This window comes from Scomber scombrus, chromosome 14 (assembly GCF_963691925.1).
Source record: "Scomber scombrus chromosome 14, fScoSco1.1, whole genome shotgun sequence".
In the NCBI taxonomy this organism is placed as follows: domain Eukaryota; kingdom Metazoa; phylum Chordata; class Actinopteri; order Scombriformes; family Scombridae; genus Scomber; species Scomber scombrus.
Genome location: NC_084983.1, coordinates 23,934,861 through 23,940,913, shown reverse-complemented (window position 1 = coordinate 23,940,913; position 6,053 = coordinate 23,934,861).

Below are 6,053 nucleotides of genomic sequence, written 5' to 3'. Positions count from 1 at the left end.
TCATTTTAATGATGTTCACAGCACACCAAGAGACAAAAATTCTAAAGATTGTTTCTTAAGCATAGATCACTAGTGCAGTGACTTTTCATTCTGGATTTAAAATCGTACAATCTGCAATTCCCACCACAAAACTTTTGAATACAGGTTTGTAACTTATTTTGTTGTAATACAACACAACATGTGTGGAACAATCAAGTGATTCATAAATTATGCATGTTGGCAACATAAAAAAAAAAATAAATAAATAAACCAGTTTGTCTAAATTATGCTAAACTGTATTTCAGTGATTTTTAATTATCATCATCTTTATGAAAACTGTCTTGAAAAGTAAACCTGGATTTTAAGTATGCAGTGACTGCCAATCCAGGTGTTTTAATTGTGCTCAAACAAGAAACATACTGATCCTCATTTTAATATAGTCTTAATTTAATACACAACTGATCAAACCACTAAGCCATTGTTAGCTATGATGCCATATTTAGCTTATTCCATAGCAGTTATAGCATGCATGTCTGTATTTGTGTAAACATACAGTACGTTATTGCCTCAGAAAGCGAAATAATGTGTGTGTGCGTGTGTGTGTGTGTGTGCATGTGACGTGTACACGTCTGCCTAAATGAGAGGTGTGTGTGTGTGTGTGTGTATGTGTATGTGTATGTGTGTGTGTGTGTGTGTGTGTGTGTGTGTGTGTGTGTGTGTGTGTGTGTGTGTGTGTGTCTGAAACAGTGAGTCAGAGGAGATGCCAGCTTATGGCTGATTGCAAAGAGCATCTCACAGAGGGAAAGCACTCTTTTGTTTTCTACAAAATCCTGATTTATACCTCTGGATGACTGATTGATGGTCACTACACGGCTGACAGTTACGGTTAAACACTTGTTGAATATACTTGTACAAAATTAGCCTCAATTAGCCTGCCCTATCCAGATTGGATAGATGAGGGATAAAAATTGAACAGATACCACGAGCTGGGCAGGAGGGAAACAAGACACTGTTCAGCAGCAGGCACTAAGTCCAAGTTTCAACCCTCTAGCACTGTGAAATGCACAAGTCCAAAGGGGCAAAAAAAGGCAAGCGCAAATCAAGCTTTACTGCAGTAATTGAACTGAAGTACTGCACTTGGGTTAATCCCGCTCTCTCTCCTATTACAGCCTGAGTTGGAGGCAGCCAGAGGGGAACCCTGCCTGCTGTTACCCACTGGACAGAGAGTGTTCTGGAGTGACCTCTTCACCGCGGAACAGCCCTGACCTAACCAGAGCTAAAACATGCCGCTGGCTAGAAAAGTCCAAGAGAATAGAGCGTCAAAGAGCCTCAGGAATCTCCAGTTGTGTGACATCATGTACTGAATAAAGACATGCCTCCCTTGTGAAGAGTGCACTCCAAAAAGGCTAAAAAAGCTCTCTTTCACCTGTCCTGGTTTGATCTAAAAAAAACTCTTTACTGCCAACAAATAAACTGACATAGAGGTTTCATCTGCTGCTGTCTGTGTGCTTGTGGACCAGTGCTGGAAAAGAACGTGGTGGTGTTGAGGATTTTGTCACATTCATTAAAAGACAGTATACTAAAAAGAGGTAAGCAAAACCTTTCAGGCTCTCCTGAGAAATAATATTCATGCCTTAAGGTGCTTTAAACACTAGAGAAATACTCAACAAGACATCCCAAACAGCAAATAGTTGTTCACTTACACAGACACAGATGAAAATACAGCGATAAACCATGATGATAAATTAACTTTAAATGGTCAAATTGACAAACAAATACTAAAAACACTCATATGTTCAGGATTAATTGTGGGAACACACTCAATACTAAAACATATATGTGCACATATATTACATGTGAAAAAAGAATTCACTTAAGTAAAAGTACCAATTCAACAATGTGAAAAGTCCATGAGAATAGAGCGTCATAAAGCGATGTTTCATGCAGGACCTTTACATGTAAAAGTCCTGCATGAAAAATCCTACTTAAAAAAAGTGTATAAGTTATCAGCAGCAAAAACTCCCTGAAGTATAAAAGCAGAAGTTCTACATTCATTCTTCTGACTTATATATTAATATGACATCATTTGATTAATCATACTGAAGCATCACTGTGTAAGCAGCATGTCACTGTTGTAGCTGCTGGAGGTGGAGCTAGTTTGAATGACTTATATACACAGTTAGCTAGTGTACCTAAAGGTAGGGCCCCTCCAAGGGGTTATCAGATAAATCTGAAAGGTCATGACAAGTTTAATGGGTGAGGAAAGAAGGAAAAGCTGAGTTTTGATACACAAATCACTATTTGGTGGAGCTTTCAAAAACTCAGACATCTGAAATGTGACCCTGGCTACACACCGTTTTTTGTAAGACCTCAAAAGCCAAAAAAGGTTGACTGATTCAATATTGAACAACGTGTTGTATTTTAAAAGCTTATTATATTATCTATTATGTCAAATTTTAATCTGAAAAAACTAAAGCTGTCAAATAAATGTAGTGGAGGAGTAGAAGTACAAGTACCTCAACAATAACTGAGTACATTTATTTGAGTAAATGTAATAGTCATTTTCCACAACTGACACAGAGAAAGACAAACACACTTTCCCACACTTAGTTTGAAAACGGTCCACGTGGTCTTAACTGGCTTGAGTTCTTTTTTAGCCGATGTAAATGATAGAAGACTGACTGCAACGCACTGCGTGTGATTGTCAATTTACCACAGTTTGTACTTTAAGACTGTGTGAAACAAAATAAATTATCCCCACATACAGCACCATGATGGATGCGCAAACAGGGAAGGAAGAGGGGCGTAGTTCGTAAAATATCTCTTCTCTTAAAATTCAAAAGCACTGTTCACAGCGAGTGATTATTTCCCCATAACCTGCACATCTCTCACCTAAATTACCGTCATCCATCTCTCTCCGTTTAGCCCTGCACTCACACACGCGCGCGCACACACACTTCACTATCCGTTCTCATCACCTGCCCAAAGAGAGCTGTGAGTGGGCAAGTCGCCTTTGCTTGCTGTTATTTGTTTGAGCGGCGTCACTGGAAATTGGTTTAATAGATCACTTGCAGTGTTTAGGAGAAGCTGTCGATTGTTGCCTGCGAGAAAAATCTCATATTGTCAGAACGGAAGGTTATTCAAAAACGTGAGGAGGGGGAAGAAACGACAGTCGCACTTTTCCCTCTCCACTATCAGTCTCGGACTCGCGCGTCAACATGACACGCACGCGGGCACGTGTTGGATATGCATGCCCGCAAATCGAGTCACATGCAGTGGTGGTGTCTTGCTTTGAAAAAAAGAGAAGCAGCTTGAAATGTTACACCACTTGCATTACAATAGCATTAATTTTACGGAAGGAGGTGGGGGCTTATTTATTACTATATTATTAAAAATATGCGCGTGGAACTGCAGCATCAGGTTATGAAGAAGGGGGAAAGGGGGGTTGGAACTCCCTGCCAAATATTTGGTTAATCGCCTTGTTATTTTTCGTCATTATTTTAATGTGACTGTATTTTTATGGTTTGACAATGATTGACAATGAATGAATAGATGAGAGACAGAGCATACAGAGGCATATAAACCCGTGACGTCCCTCATAACTAATCACGCACATGCACTACTTTAACCACGCGTGAGGAGGCAACAGACACACGCGCACCCGAGCGCACGTACGCACAAGCACACAAACACACACAGTCACAGAGGAAACGTTGCACTGCAGACCAGACTGACGTGACTACACTGCCAGCTCACTCTGCCTGCTGTGATGAAAATAAACCCCCAGTCAAAACTGAAGGCGAAAAATGAGTTGTCTCCCTGTCAAAAGCACTGCAGAATCAACAGCTGGGGGTTTATAGGTGGCTTATGCGACCAATAATTACACTGATGTGAATAAACTGCCCATAAGAATGTCCTTGTTTTCCCGCTCATGTCTCCCGCTGTAGTCCTTAGTGATGAAAATGTCCTCTGATTTGTAGTTTAACTTGAAATACGCAGATGACTACAAAAATATACGCTGGGTATCATCAACCCATTTTTTTCCTCCCTTGCAGATGCACGCAGCTCAGCGCTCCTCGCCGTTCTGTGCTCAGTCTGGAGTGGCACGGCTGTAGCAGCAGAATATTTGGCTGTAAACAGAGACACAGTGCTGTTGTCTCGATGCGAAACGTGGGCTTTTAGGAGACGGTGAGTGATTCGAGTAGGATTTTATTGCAGATAGAGGCTTGTTTCATCCTTGCAAGCTGGTGAAGGAACACGATTTTCTTAAACATTTTGGAGGTGTTCCCTGCCTGTGTGCGCGCGTATCCGAGCCGTGTAATCCAGTCGTGTTTAATTCTTCTTTTTTGGCCCATCGTAAGTACTTACAGTGGATCTTATGATTGCTACTCGTGTCCCTAAGATGCCCAAGATGTCTTGGTTGCGAGACGGTCTTTTGATAAATGTCAATTTTATCTCCTTGGAAATCATCACGTAGGAGTCTGGGAGAAAGACAGGGAAAGCGCGGTGGGGGAAAAAACAAGGGTTCCCAGTTGAAAATGTAAGAGGATTTTTATTTAGCAGCCACTGAAAAGAGATTAGGGCGACAGCAGTGGAAGTTAAATTGTGCTGCATATAAAATGGGCGGGCTAGTCTTTATAATAGGTTGGTACAGCCTATTCTAAAATTAAATGGTCTGCGCTTGGACGCATTCTGTCTTCCATGCACTTCATTTACAGGCACGATTGATTAACTAAATTATTTATTTTCGATAGAGATCTCGGCAAAGAGACCAGATGTGTTAGTTTAGTACAACATTTTTTCTTTCTTTTTTTTTTTTTTTTTTGTAGCTGACAGAGAGTTCAACTCACTACAGCACCACCAATGAACAGTGAGAGAGACCTGCGCATATCGTCAGCAGCCGCTTCTCCAGCCTCAAGCTAAAATTCGTCAGATCTGAGATCACAGAGGATTTTTCTCATTCAGTCCGGCTAGAAAAGATATTCACAAAAGTTTGAGGATATAGGCAGCGGATACCGAATATACCCACGACCCATCTGCTGTAAGTGGTTTTCTCCATTTTTCTCGCCTTTTTATCAGGCTGAAGAAGAGAAGAAGGGAGTAACACTCGGATTTAGAAAGGGATGGTTTGTGTGGCTGGACGCCGCTAGGATAGAAGACGAGTTTCCTTGGCGAGAAGGGAGAGTTTGCCGTCGAATTTAAGACCGTTTAACGGGTATGTGGTGGCAAACAAGAGCCGTTTGATGTTTTTAACGGGAGGCAGCCTGGTTTCAGCACCACGGACAGCGCTACGAATAAAACAGCATCAACGCACATTTGCTTAATTACTCCGCCACGCACGAATTGGATCGCCATGCATGTATTTAGACCAGCCTTGCAGGGATGCCCGTTGCATTTCTATCCGACCTAAATATATTCATATGTGGCGGAGGAGAGGGTGACATTTTCCTCTGAATAACTTAGAAAGTGTGCTTGTGCGGGATTTTCTCCTCCATTCGTTAATCTGCATCATCCCCGATTTATCAAATCCTTGTCAACCAAAGGATTTATTTTTATTTTTATTTCGTTTTGACAGAGCATTGTGTGTCCTCCGGCTCCCATTCGCTCGCAGTGCACCTTGAACATCACAAGCAAGTAGCATGGGTATTGTCTATATGGGCTGTATGTCTGAGGCATAATTCCGTAGTCATTTAACAAAATAGTGGTTTAGTGTTTTTTTATAAGTAAGTAATGGTCCTCTCATGGACACATCGATTATTGCTTTCAAAAATGGATCGTGAATCCGAGCACTGTGTTTTGCATGCACAATAGCGCAGGCTATTGCTTACATACTTTATGACCTGGCTGACATCATAGCTTAATGATTGAGGAGGACGCAAATGCTCTTATTTTAGGGGGATTTGGTTGATATTGCGGTACTGCCGCGTTTCACATTGCAGGGTATTAGAGGAGGCTGTGTACAGGTGCTACAAGCACACACTGGGTGTTATGTGGTCGGTGGTGTGTTACCTTGTTATTGCTTCTTAATTATAATGCGCTACACATTCAGCCATATACTGGGTGTCAGTTATGAA